This window comes from Octopus sinensis, linkage group LG3 (genome assembly GCF_006345805.1).
Source record: "Octopus sinensis linkage group LG3, ASM634580v1, whole genome shotgun sequence".
In the NCBI taxonomy this organism is placed as follows: domain Eukaryota; kingdom Metazoa; phylum Mollusca; class Cephalopoda; order Octopoda; family Octopodidae; genus Octopus; species Octopus sinensis.
The window spans coordinates 108,967,115-108,982,852 of NC_042999.1; the positions used below are offsets into that span (position 1 = coordinate 108,967,115).

General features: G+C 31.0%; 1 protein-coding gene across 2 annotated transcripts in view; it reads left to right on the forward strand.

Annotated features, from left to right (window-relative positions):
- Positions 1-15,738, forward strand: part of LOC118762536 (cyclin N-terminal domain-containing protein 1-like) — an 88,690-nt gene that overhangs the window by 31,824 nt on the left and 41,128 nt on the right. The window lies entirely within an intron of this gene.

The following is a 15,738-nucleotide window of genomic DNA, read 5'->3' on the forward strand; positions in this document are numbered from 1 at the left end:
TTAAATATATAGAAGGAGAACGCTTCTAATTTTGTAGCTGAAGACAACCAAGACAAAATTAAATAAAATAGGTGACTGTGGTAAAGATGATTTGAGAGAAGCAGTTTTCAGAAAACCATTCCTACAAGTATGGAAAAAAAATAGTAGAAAACAGTATTAAAGACTTATTGCGCTATTAACTTCATTTAAGCATTTTGTGTGACACTAGATTTTGATAAGTATAATCACATAATCTTCAGGTGGCATGTTTTTTGTACATTTGGAATGTAGAGTTAGGATTACTGCCATGTATTTCAAAGTTTATAATTGAGTTTTAATTATTTTATCCACTATGTTAATGTTATAGAAGGTGTTCTAATCTACTATGGTATTGTTTTAATGATAGTCGGAGACAATACTGATTAAAATACTGTGCAACTTTAAAAAAGGAAACAAAAACAAAAAGAGCATACAAATGCAAATATAGTCAAATTTTATTACTCAAATAATAATTTCTCTCAGAAAATATAAAAATGTCTGAAAAATATGCATGGGAATTGGAAATGAGTGTATAATAAAGATAAAATAAAGTTAAATATGTGTGAGATATCATTTAATGAATTTGGGGTTTAACTTAGCTATAATCTATTCCTTACTTGAAAAAGGAGTTTGTAAACATGTCACGCTATTTTGGAAAGGCAACAATTGAGTTCATTACGGTTGGAAATAACACTTCTGTCAGGTTGTCAGTATGTGTGATAGTGACATAAGGAGCTAGACATAGTGATTAATGAGCAAAGAAAAATATATATAGAAGGAAAATTAACTGCAGGATAAAATAGAAAAATGAAAAAAATTTTGATAAATCAGTAGTTAAAAAAAACAAAACAAAAGAAGAAAAAAAAAACAAAAAAAAACATCCTCATTTTTCTGAAAGTTTGAAATGTATTGAGATGATGAGAAGTAGGGAATATTGAAGAAGCAGCAGTAAGGAATGTATTGAGTGAATTAGTATCAATTACTTACATTTTAGGTGTTTGGGAAATAATGTCTGTAATCTATGTGTAAAGGTTCCTAATATAAAATGATTGATCAATAAACATTATTGGTAAATATCTTGGTGACATTAAAAATTGCATAATGATGAAAATTCATGGTAAATTCATGCAAAGAAATTTTGTTAATCTGATTGCAAATATGTTTCGTGTATATATAAAAAGTGAATTTTATAAAGTATGTAATAGAACTTATGTTCTGAGATGTAATAAACCTCAAATAATAAATAAGGAATCTATAATAGTAAACATATTTGAATATGCATAATGTCAGTTTTTGAAAGGAATGAACAGATTCAGTTGAATAACCCTCAGTGTATTACTGGTACATATTTTATTGACTTTGGAATATGAAATTCAGGATAAGGAGATATCAAATTGTTCACTGTGCCTTTATTATTGGTCAGCATACTTCAGCAAATAATTTGTATCCTGAAGTTATAAACAAGAGCCACAATCTCTTGTTAAATTCATTAGTCTAATGTGTTTTTATACATGATGAAATGATTGTATACAGTGCTCAGGTGCATTACAATTTATCAGAAAAGTAGCCAAAAGTGCATAAACACGACATAAAATAATGCACAGGGAGGGAACAGTGAATGAGTTATTAAAACACACACACACACAAAAGAGGGGGAATCAGATTCACTGTTGGTGAATTTCAGAAAGCATGAAAGTTTCGAAGACTAGTGTCCCAACAACCAACTACTGATGCAGGTAGTTTTTCCATGATTTAGCAATTCTGAGCATGAAGAATACTATCTTACAATCATTTGGCTGATGACACAGCGATGTTGAAACACTGGTGTTTAGAGTCCCCTTATCCTAATTGCCTTAAAGGATAAGTTGTCCTCCTTGACAAAACACAACACATTCACATTTGAATCTGCTGGAACATATTAATAGTAAAAATGCCAGTCATTGTTGTGGTGAGATATCAAACTGTACATCATAAAGTAATGAGTGGTTCTGTGTTATTTGCAGCAACTACTCAGTTTGCAAAGATTGCTTATGATAAAACACAAAGCCAGTTTTTAGATGTCTTATGTAATTTGTCAATTTGTATAGTGTGGTGAATTTTGCAGTAAGAATTCAACTAGATACTTTTACTTTATGGTATCTTGTTGACATAATAACTCTTTGGAGTTAAATTTATCTTGTGATCAATTTCAATTTTCAACTTTCTAAAATCAGTATACATTTAATTATAGGAAATAAAAGTTGTATGCTTAGAATAACATTTCAGTATAATTATTATGATAAAAGTAACAATATGATAGTAATCACTATAACCATACTGTCATATCTTTATTTGACTAACTCTCCTAGAAATAGTTTTGATGTTATATAAATATGTTTGTCAAATTTTGAAAGTTATTTTAAGCAATAATTATGCATTTTGCTGACATATTTATGTGTAAATTCTGATTTTGTTGTTTTCCTATATAAATTGTTTACGACCAGCACTCCACTTTGATGGTGTAAATTTTCCAATGTTGATGATGACGATGTTTCTCACTGACTTCATTTTAGAGTATTTCAAAGAGCCCTTAAAATCTTTCTCTCTTGTTTCAGTTGTAATGAAAGCTTCTTTAGTGACTGTGGTCATAGTTTCTAGTTGTCTACAATCTTGCTATCTAAATTTCTAGATATGTTTAGTTTTAAGTTTTTTTTTATTACCACTGAAAAAAAAAACAGATGCTTGAAATATATAACCTACTTATTTATTTATTCAATATTTCACAAATTTTCATAAAAAAAAAATAACTGATAAATTTTTAATATGTATTAAAGCATTGTTGAATCTGCAAATAGAAACTGTAGGCAATCAGATTAATTTGCTTAGGAAAGCTTCTAAATTTAGATAATTTCATATTCTTTAAACTATTTATTACTAATGAATTAAGTATGAAAATATTGCTCGTTGTCAATTGCAAAGAATTTAAATAGGCCAAAAATACTATAGAAGGGAAATAACTCTGTAAAACAAATTACACTATTATTGCCCTTGAATTGCAAATCTTGTCGTCGTTACGCATTTCTCAGTTTTATGGTGATAACGAACAAACGGTTTCAGTTCTTTTCTCGTAATAAGTTTCTTAAATTTACGTGTTTATATTTGTACTTACTCGTGATTTATAAATGATAGATGTGTTTTTGAGTTGTCATTCATTAAAATATTTCTTGTAATCTTTGAAATGTATTGGAAAATTATGAACTCATTTTGTGTCTTTGTAGTAATTTAATACTGCCTACTATAATTTTTTTGTCTTTTTGTGACGCTATAATTATATTTAATAGTTTTATCGTTTATCATTTAGTTTCCAGTTCTGGGGATATATATATATATATATATTAAAATTTGGATAAAGTACTTTCTGAAAACTAATAAACTATTATTTTTCTACATATTTTTCAATAAGGAATTTGCTATGAATATTTGAGCACATCAGATATTTGGTGCGGTATTGATTTCTAGAGAAGGAAAAATATTTGGTGTGTTATTAAGATTTCAGTTCGTTCATTCACTACTTGTAAGTTGAATGGAATTGGAATATCCTAAAATACACCTCAAGAATTTTCTAAAATGTTTTAAATTAGGGGATATCTTGAGATTTGTGAATGAAAGTTGACTAATATTACATGAACTTCAACAGTCTGTTTCAATCTTGTAACCGTTATAATTGTTTACTTAAAAATTTATTTATACTTACATTTGAAATTGTCTTTGATTATGATGGTAAAGAGAAGGGATATGGAAAATGATGAATTGGCTGTAGTATGCTAACACAGTTCTTTCAACCATTCCAACTGTGCATTCATGTCAGCAGTGCAAGCCAGAAAAAGCTAGTTATTTTAAGTTTAGAATATAGTGTTCTGAATCAATACAAAGAAAGGTTTATTTTAGAATTTTGAAGTTGAATGAATCAGCTTAATAGCTATTGTCAATGTTTTTCATATTTTGAACCATATTTTTCAATGTTTATTTTTCCATAATTAGTGCTTACTACTTCTAGGTATAGAATGGAAAATATTTTCACACACTTGGGTGAAGTATGTAAAAATTAAAGTGCCAAGTGTTGATGCATCTATAAAAATATTTCTACTCTTTTTATAGATTGCAATTGTAGACAGACTAATTTTAAATTAAGTACTACATTTTAAAGGAAACTAAACAAAAATATCTGTAGATTTTATAATTGTAATTAGAAAAAATCTGTAACGTTTAGTATTTTGGGAGGGTATTGAATTAGTGGATTGTTATGTTCAATTTTAAAAGGAATGATAATACATGAAAATGTAGCTTGACAGGATTCGTGGGTTTGGTTGCTTTCCTGTTTTTTTTTTAATGCTTTTTTTATGAGTGATTGATTCACCAATTGATGTGCAAGGTTTAATAGCTATTAAGTTAAAAACCCATGACACAATATCTTATGCAAAATATTAAATTGTGGAATGTATTATAGACTCAGGAAGCATAAATATAATTCTAAATCTGAAAAAGAAATAAACACCAAATTATCAGAAACTGATAAATAATTATACTTTCTCAAACCCTGTCTAAAATGAATAGTATTAAAACTATTGGAGCATATTGGTTTTGATATTAAGGTTCTGGGTAAAGTTAGACATTACTTGCTTCAACCTATCTGACTGTAAAATGTATTATTACCATTACTTCACAGTTGAGTGCTTAACATTAAGAAACCTCCAGTTATAAGAGCAATAGCTCTATTAATTCATGTACAAAAATCTAAATTTGCTGAAACATCCATTTTATCCTTGCTAGAAAATGACAGTCATCTAGATTTGACTCAGTGGGACAATATAAATTAATATCATCTTCTAAATATTTACTGATGAAATAGAAAAAAAGGAATGTTTTATGGAACAGGAGTTGTAGTCCTTGATGAGAGTCAGAAACTCAAAATGTTTTAGATAATGTTTCTCAATAATTGTCTCTATTGGATTAGAAAGACAGACAGGAACTATAATGGAATAAGTTTGTGACTATGGAAAAATGTCCAACTTGGGAATAATCTAATATATTTGCTTCTCATAAATATAGATTTATGGGGTTGAAAGGATATGAATAAAAGGAAACTAATGTAAAAGTTAGCAAGAGATTTGATGATGTCAGATATTAAGTACATTTGGTGTCATGGGTAACTACAACACAATTGGCAAAGATCTAACCACTTAAATGATTTAAATGACTTGAATATGTTCAGTATCATGTGCAGTATACAAGATTATGGCTGTGGTGTGAATATGGTCATTGAATGTCAATGAACAGTAAGAATAAGGAAACATGAGGTGTGAATGTTTATAAAGAAGTGAGATTAACTGATGTAAAGATAAATGAAGAAAAATCTTATGAGAATTTAGTTTAAGGAATTGGAACCAAATATTTAGGCATTCAGAGATGTAATGATACATGATCTATGAAGTGTATAGAGAAAAGAACCTTAGCCATAATAGAAAATGAGTGATTGCTAAAACTATTAATCATCCTGACAACATCTCAAATATAATAAACCATTGAACATTTTATCTAGAAAATATGTTTTGAAAAAAATCATGGCAAATATTTATTAACCATTCTGTTTAATTACTCATTTGTAACAATTCTATTTTATCATTGTGCTCTAAAAAATTCTCTAACACAAATCAGATATTAAATCCATAAGACCTAATTTGTCATTTAATTCATATTTTTCTTATATTGAACCTAGACTAATGAATATTTGAATATTTCCATTATAATCATTTATTTGAAATAAGATATCCATGGATAATTTTGTAAATATTTGTATTAACAAAATAATAATTTCCAGATTTGGCACAAGGCCACTAATCTTATAGGATCCATTCCTTAATTGGTACATATATAATTTAGTCTAGAAGAACGATAGGCAAATTTGACTTTTGTGAACTTTTAATTCAGAACATGAATGGGTTTATCTAAATACTACAAATAATTCAAATTGTAATTCAGATTGTAAGCTCTAGCATATTCCAACCATCCTGCCCAGACTAGGATGGTAGCATGGATCCATAAGTTCTGTTTTTCTTAATTTATCTGACTAATTATGGGCCCCCATCCCCACCCAAATGGAAACATTAAATATTTTGATTATTTATAAATTCCGATTCTTTCTCAATAATTTGATAATTTATTTTTTTTAGTTATCTATAATCTATTTTCTGATATGATTATATTATCTAATAAATTTGAGGATTAACTTCACCTAAGAAGAAAATAAAGTGTTAGAGGCAATCAATAAGTAGCTAAAATTTTAATGTCTATTGATTTTAATATTTGTTCAAAGGTTATGATCAGATGTGTTTAAATCTTGAGTCTGTGCAGTCTTTATTCATAAATATAGTGTATTATTTTCTTAACCCAATTTTCATTTTTCTTTATATTATTATAAATTTTTTTTTTTGAAAATTACTGAAATGGATTTTTTCCCTTTCTTTGGATTTTTTCTATTTCTTAATCACTCTCCATGATAACTATCATCACTTCTCTAATCATTGTCATCTTTTCATTTTTTTTTACTATATTGATAAAATTTCACTCAGATTTCATAAATATATCCAAAATAAATAGTTGTTACCTATTTAATATTTTAGCATTTAGTTACAGGTAAAAATGTTACAAGAAGAAAAAATTCAGTGCAAGGAGCAACTGAAATTAATCATTAATAAATGAACCAAATGAAATGAAAGTAAAAAAAAAAAGTTTTGTCATTGTTTTTCATATTAATAGAATCAAAGTAAAATGGCTAAGTGTATACAGTATTGCACTGCTTGCTCAAATGTTAAATCCACTTCAAACATTAACTGGGTATTTGGGCAGTAAACTTAACTCTATGTGGTTTAATTCACCCGATTGTTGTGAGTAGGTACCAGATCTTTTGGGAATGTTACCTGAATCCTTTGGATGTGGAAGACATTTTACAATTATTTGTGAAATAAAGCAAACCACAAATGAATATATATCTATAATATTACACTAAAATATAAGGTGGTGAGCTGGCAGAATCATTAGCATGCAGGGCAAAATGCTTAGCAGCATTTCATCTGTCCTTATGTTCTGAGTTCAAATGTCGCTGAGGTCAAGTTTGCCTTTCATCCTTTTGAGGTTGATAAAATAAGTACCAGTTGAGTACTGGGGTAGGGGGTGTCAATGTAATTGACTTAGCCCCTCCCCCGAAATTGCTGGCCTTGTGCCAAAATTTGAAATCAATATTGCTATATAATATACATATACAAATTCCAGTTCTTGTGGGGAGGATTGCGAAAAGTATTTAGTGTATATGGAGTAGTGGTCAAAGTTAAGATCAGTAGAGATGACTAGGGGTTTGTGATGTACATATTGCTAGTTTAGTTAAGCCATTGTAATAGTGGTAAAAGAGGCAGTCATAGGAAACGATACATTTGTGAGCCCATAATTTTTATGGATATGTGTGTGGATTTCACTAATCAATCAGAGGGTATGTTTTTAAAATTAAAAAAGTATTTCTCAAACAGACAAATTCCAAAATATTTTTTAAAAAAAAGTAAAACATTTTGGCACTTTTCTCCATCTTTACTAATGAAAAGACAAAAACCATATTACTATTGAAATATGCTGCCTTTATTTCAATTAATTTGAAAATGATAAAGCATTTAATAAAATAACTCTGTAGTCCTTGAACAGGTGTTTGAGATATGAAACTTTCCATCAAAAAAAAAAAAAAAAATTGATAGAAGATTTTAATTTAGATGAAGTTTGTATCATAGAACCATGGGTAGTCTCAAGCAGGCCAGTATCTGTAGGGTTAAATGAAGTTGGAATCTACCTAAATTTTATAAAACATAATGATTTGTTCTCTCTCTTTTCAATCATTACAGCTTCCTCTTCCCTATGAGAAACACTGATCTAGGATGTTAATGTACATAGCAGCAGCACAACCTCATATTGTGTATATGTGTAAAACTTCAATTGTGAGTTTTGCTTGAGTTTTGTTTAGCTGCTCATAAGGACTAAAGTGTTTTTTTCTTGAAGTAGAAATGTATTTTAGATGCAGACAAGAACCACTCCTTGTGCAGGTAAAAGGATGGAAGCTTGCTTGGTATGGTCACGTATTCTGCCACAACTCACTGTCTAAAACCATTCTTCAGGGCACAGTTGTTGAGGGTGGCTAAAAGAGATTGATCAGACAGAAAATTCTGATCCCAAAACATCAAGGACTAGACAGGTCACAACACAGCGAACCTGCTACACATAACAGAGAATAGAGACCAGTGGCAATGGCTAACTATGAAAGCATCTAGAGTGGCACCCTAACAACTGGCTGCATCAGTTAAGGAATCTTGATGATGATGATGATATGCATATGATACTTGAGATATAATCAAAGAAACCCTTATTGTTGCAACTGATGAAGTGCCAGAATCAGACTTTGTGATGAGTTTTATCTATAGTTATTTTAAAGGTTTAAATTGCATGATGTTCATGTATAGGAAGGATCAGGTATAAAACTATTTCCTTGAAATGTATAGTAATTATGTCTTGCTGTTGTTGAAGAAGTCTATGTTATTATGCTCCCATTGGAAGATATTTTCTTGATCACTTCCTCTGAATAGATGCCTAAGCTATATGTATAAGAATATAGTAATGTACCTGAAGATCTGTTCAAATTGGAGGAATAAGCACGATCCAATAGTTGTACAAAAATGAGAAAGTACCTTGACATCATGGGCATTAACTGCTTTTTTCAGAAATGATGACTACAGAAATATGGATATTTAATATTAATGGATGGTAAAGTGGTGAGCTATCTGAATTGATAGCATGTTAGCTTAGTGGTTTTTTTGTCTGCCTTTATGTTCTGAGTTCAAATTTCACTGAAGTCAACTTTGCCTTTCATCCTTTTGGGGTCAATAAAATAAGTACCAGTTGAACATTGGGGTAGATGTAATTGACTTACCCCTCCCCTAAAATTGCTGGCTTTGTGCTAAGATTTGAAACCAATATTAATGGATAGTGCATGGAAAATGAAATTGTGAGTTTAGATAGAAACTTAGACCAAAGAAGTTGGTAAACAGTAGTTATATCAGACCTTGCAATTGTAATGGTAGTAATAAGATGCTTGGAGCAATTTTGAATTATAGACCAAGAGAATCAAGCTAGCTTGGCAAACAGATATTAAAATGATGACATTGATTTATATCTGCTTTATATTTCAGTAATATCTCAATTATTAAAGCTCGCTTCTCATTGTCAAAAAAGATTTAATTCAGTTGACTGTAGAAAAAGGAGATTCTCTAACATATTAATCATTCTGACACAGAACTGACATAAAGATCTAGAAGGGCTTTGAGTACATAATGACATATACTTTAGTGCTGGTAACATATTTTTCTTTTCTTTTTACTGAGGAAGACTAAAAATGCAGTTTGTCCTGTTGCAGTCTCTTTTCTAACACATCTGGTTAAGGGAAAGTATATATTCAGTATAGTTTACTTCCCATCCTGTTATTCTGGGAATTCTATTGCATTCAAAGTAGCTGTGTAACTGAATATTATGAGAATACCATTGTCTGTAAGAGGTAAAAGAGAAAAGCATGTTTGTGCAAAAGATTATCCTAGATCCACCTAAATTCACAGATATTAAACTAAATTTTTCATGGAAATTATATATTTTACATATTTACTTGGAGTCTGTGAACTTTGCAAACTCTCCTAGATTTGTGAAGTAGATACAGTTGATGTTGTTCAGTATGAACATCTGCAATACATGTTAATACATATAGGGAAGACATGAGTAGAAGTGGGTGTGTGAGAGGAAATGAGGAGGATACATCAAACAAGCTTGGATGGAGGTGGTATTCATCTATCTTGTTAAAAGGAGAAAAAAAAACCCATCATAATATCAGTAGAAGAGGTTGAATGAACCAGAATGTGCAGCCAGAGATGCCATTGCCATGCAAACCTTATGCTCCCACCTTTGGAAAAAAAAGCCCTACAAGAAGGATCTGATTATAAGATGTTCATTTGACGGGGGTGTATTGTGGAGACAACTGACAAGTGAGCAACCAGTGTGTTGCAAACAGTGCCTGTGCATTCCTTTAAAACTCCTTGTGTGACCTATAACAAGAGAGTTACCTGTAACAAATGTAGATATGAGAAAGCAAAGGTTTATCAAAGTGAGTCATGTCCAGAAAAGGGCAAAAAATGTATAGTTTGTGGGGAAACAGGACACTTTGTGAAGATTAAGGTTTGCAATGACAAATGGCCTATCCATGAGATAGCATTCATAAAAGATCATGCTTCAAATGACAGCGACTCAGATTCCAGCAACTGCGACATAAACAATAATGTTGGTTGTGTACTTGTGAGATCTGTAGCTTCAGATATGATAAGGGACATTGGAATTCTGCAAATCTTTGTCAATGACAGGGAGATATTCAAATGAGTCAATTCTGGCTGTAGTAAAACTTTGATTAGCATTAATGAGTTCAAGAGAATGATTTGTGACAGTGAGCTTTCTCCTGACCAATGCTAAATTCACACCTTATGGCATAAAGCAACTGCTCCCAATCAAAGGTCGTGCTAATATAACACTAGATTCTGTAGATGGTGTAAAACATGGTTTACGGATTTACATCATTGATGATAAAATGGAATCCTTGCTTGGTTGTGAAGATGTTAAGGCACTTATTTTTTTGCTAATTTATCTAGATGGATTGGAAGCCTCTATAGTCAACTCTAACGCCTCCAGGCTACTGGGCTCCATAGAAAAAGATACTAGTGTTCAGATTACTCTGTCAAATTTAATGATTATTTATTCAGATTGTTTTGAATTAACCTTGCATTGTCTGATACTTTAAAGATTTCAATGATGTTGTAGTATTTTTTTTTTTACAATGACATTGAAAGGTAAGTTTGAGAGGCTGGATTTGGCTGGTTTGAACATAAAACAGATAGAACATTTGGGCCAAATATGGTCAATTTAAATGCTAAAGAGTTAATCATAAGTGAGTTTTAAGTATTAATCCTTTGACTTCTATGTCATTTTTATATTTATGTTTTCTTTATGAATTTCTTGATTTGGAAAGTTATATAATGCCCTATGTCTTGTGGGCTCTCTGTTCTATCACAAGTTTATGCTTTGTATTTTGTTTTTCCCAGGCAGCATTTAAATATTTTTCTGACACTGGACACTGTTGGATTGAATAACACTGCTTGGTATTGATACCATAATGATTTCCAATAGAGTAACTGATGAAGAAATTCTATTTAGATAAAATTACTGTTATGTATTTTATGTAGTTTGTACATTGCCCATTTTGGTTTGTTCTTTTGTGTGGTTTTATTGTTTCTGTTGTCTCTGGATTTGGGTCAAAGTTTTAGTTTGCTGGCAGTGTCAGTTTTTTAGAAATTTATTAGGTATTAGCTTGTAAGATGTATGATGATGATGATGATGATTATGATGATCATCATCGTTTAACATCCATGTTCTATGCTGGCATAGATTGGATGGTTTGACAGAATCCGATAGGCCCAAGAACTTCATTGTGTTCCAGTTTCTATGATTGGATACCCTTTCTGATGCCAACTTAACAGCATGTACTGAGTGCCATTTTTATGCTATTAGCACTAGTAGGCTGTCATGCAGTTTGCAAGACTATGGACTCTGAGGAAGATACTTTATGCTTGAAGATGAGGAGTAAAAGTATGAGAGAAGCGGGTAGAGCAGGATTGGTTTCTTGCTGACTACTCACATTTTGGAAAAGAGATTGATCAAGTGGAGACAGATATGAGGGTGGAGAATAGGAGACGACTAATAGTGCTCACCAGCAAAATAATAATGATGAAACGGTAGACAAGTGAAGGAGAAGAGAGGGATGATGTTGGGTAGGTTGCAAGAGTTGGTGGGGAAGAGAGAGACAGGTGTAGTGCATGAGGCAGTTGAAAGATATATGGTTGTTAGGAGGATAGATGTTGACTCATGGGGTGGTGGTGTTATCAATGAAAATGTGGGTAGAAAGGACAGTATTAATGGATGAAGTGTGGATAACAAGTGAAATGGTTCTGGGTAATAAGGAAAAGTAAGTACACACACACACACATTGTTTATAGATTCAATATAGTTACAATCAACAAAAAAAAATATTCCATCCAGTGAAAGATAAATATCAGTTTAATACACAACCGAAAGAGCAACTAATAGTTTCATGCTTTTATGATACTTTAACTAGGCATATCTATAAAATACACATGTATCTCCAAGCAATCTTTCAGGCTTTATTTATACATTATATATATTTTAAAAACAAGGATGCTGGACAGTGAGAAAAACCACAAAGAAGCTGAACCAGAATTTAGTTTTGCTGAAATGGTTGTGTCTTTACAAGAACTGCATATCATCAGTCATCCTAGTTCTTTGTCATCAACTCTGTGAGGTTCAAGGTCCTGAGATCAGTCTCATGTCCTTTTCTTTTCCCTCCTTTGCAACCTCCGTCCCCATAAAGTGATCAGCACTTTTTATACACCTTTACTCAACCATACACATCACAAGACCATTCCAATGCAGTCTTCTTTCTTATACACTACAGCTGATTCATTCCTGCTGCACTCAATTTTTCTCTCAGCACATTTGTACTGTCTTTCATGCTTACTTACATTGCACATAAATTGGAGTGTGCTTGCTTCATTTCTTTTCAGTCCTCTCAAATCTTCTGCATTCAAGGTCTAGAAATGTACAATTAATATATAGTTATAAGTACACATACATATGTATTGATATATATTATATAATAAATTTTATATAATGTATATTATTTAATATAATATATATTACATAATATTCACATATAAACTCATAGGCACTAAACAAGCTGGAGAAAATGGCACTTGAATACCAAATGTGGTTATAAGTTTGCTTCCCAGCCATGTGGTTCCAGGTTTAGTCCCACTATGTGGCACCTTTGGGCAAGTGTCTTCTACTATAACCTCAGGTCAACCAAAACTTTATGAGTTGATTTGGTAGATAGAAACCGAAAGAAGCCCATCATATATATATATATATATATATATATATAATATATATATATGGTAGAGGGAAACTGAAAGAAGCCCATCATATATATATAATATATATATATATATATATATATATATATATATATATATGGTAGAGGGAAACTGAAAGAAGCCCATCATATATATATATATATATATATATATATATATATATATATATATGATGGGCTTCTTTCAGTTTCTATCTACCAAATCAACTCATAAAGTTTTGGTTGACCTGAGGCTATAGTAGAAGACACTTGCCCAAAGGTGCCACATAGTGGGACTAAACCTGGAACCACATGGCTGGGAAGCAAACTTATCCATATGTGTGTAAGTCTTTAATTTGCTCTACTAAAACCCTTTAAGGTGGTGCCCCAGCTTGGCTATAATCCAAAAACTAAAATAAGTAAAAGAATAAATTATTAATATTATAAATATATTTATATGAGTTTATATGTGGGTATAAGTATGTTTCAGTGTATCTGTGTATAAATGTATATGTGTGTATGCATATATATGTCTGTGGGCAAATATATATACATATGCACACACACACACACACACTCACACAATTGGACATAGGAGATAACATGTTTAGTGCAGATGGAGTTGAATAAGGTGAGGTTGTTGTAGGATTGAGTGGGTTTGTTGAAAATAGAGGTGACTATGGTGGAGCTTGAGTAGTGAGAAGTTGACAGAATTAATGAAGGAACTGAACTGTTTGAAAATGCAAGAGGTGGCATTACTACACTTGTACAGATACAGATCATATAGGTTTTGGTTGAATCTTGTAAACTAGGAGAAAATTTGGACTCCAACAAGGCCAGTGAATAGTATCATATTATTAGGACCCTTCCTAGTACCTATTGCCACTCCAGTCATTAGTTGATAAAGCTTGTTAGCAAAGGGGAAATAGTTGAGGTACTAAGATATTTACATATGTACATGCATTCATACATGCATACATGCATGTATGCATGCATACATCCATCCATACATAGATACATACATATATATGTGTATGTGTGCATGTGAAAGTGTAAGTATGTGCATAACTTTTGCCAAAGAATGAAAATGTTGGCCATAACTATGAAATATCAATGCTTTTTGAAGGATGTCCTCTGTTGACGTTTCTACTGCATCAGTTACACAGGTACTCTTTTCCCACACTACCATGAGATATGGTGTGAACCAGTTATTAGTGTGCTGGACACATTGTAACCAATATAATATTGTTGTTCACAAAGTGAGTTGTATGATAAATATATAGTACATTCTCTCTGAAAGGTAGCACATATTAAGCTTGTTAGATATTGCTTACATAACCTCTAGAGTGAATGTACTAAAAAGGAAAAGTTATCTAAAATTATCAGAGATATATTTAACAGGGGACCATAAAGTGTAGCTGCAGTTTGAGGTTGAATTTTTTTTGTAATATTCTGAATGTCTTTCATTTTCAATAATTTTCTTTTTCAAAGTGATAACTGATTGGTCATTTGTGTTTGTGATAATCTCTACACTTAGATTTTATGTTTCTTGACTGAATATCAATTTTGCACATTGCTGTTAACTCGCTTTGTGGTTTAGTTCTTAGAACCAGTTCAGAGTTTGAAGTCTGGTACATTTGTAAACTAATCTGCAGCAGGTAGGCCATGGATTCCTATAGGTACATAGAAAGTATTATCTTGTAACATAAGTGGAAAACTACCATAATTAGTGAAGTAATTGAAACAAATCATATAATATTTATGAAGAGCTGTACAGTTGGTGATGTTGAAAATACTGGGGAAGCATGTTTTAAAAGTGACATAGTTATAATATTATTGATTATTTTGGATACTGAAAACAGTAAAATGTGAAAATGTTTTTGAATAAACATAAGATGGTTGAAGTGTTAACTTTTAACCAAAAGCTTCTTGAAATTGCTTAATTTAATTATATATTCTAAGACAATATATGAAAGCTACAAATTTCAAGAGAGCTTCCTAGAAATCATAATTATTTTACTCAACACACTAATAAATGAAAATCTAGTAAAATAAATATTGAAATTAACTTTAACTATTTGAAGAATCAAAATTTTAGAACTTAATTTTTATAACTGATGGGTTATTTTACACTTTTATTATTTCTAACTAAACTGTCAAATGATTACATTGGCAATTTGCTCAACTTTACATTTTGTATGGAAAGGATATTACTAAAACCACACATTTTAATAAATTATAGCAAGTACAAAGAACAAAGAGGTTATTGAGGGCAATAGTAAACTGTTGTGCATTGAAAAAGCAAGTAGATACATATTTTTTTTGTCAAAATTTAAAATTTCTTTGCAAAGTCTTACTTGACTTTGGGTTACTATTTCAGCTTGGATTATATTTTGAGTGCATGTTGGTTGTCATTTAGCACAAGAGTAATAGAAATTGAACTACAAAGCATGCAGCACATCCAACTTATGCTTGGTGGGGGTACCATATGAATGACTTTGAAATACTACTTGAGCTGTTCTTAAGTAACAAAACTCTACAAAGTAGATTCATTCAATACTGAATTTACTTGCTTGTTTTGGCAGTTTGGGTGGAATTGTATGTCAGCTTTGGGTAGCCCAACTTTGGATAGC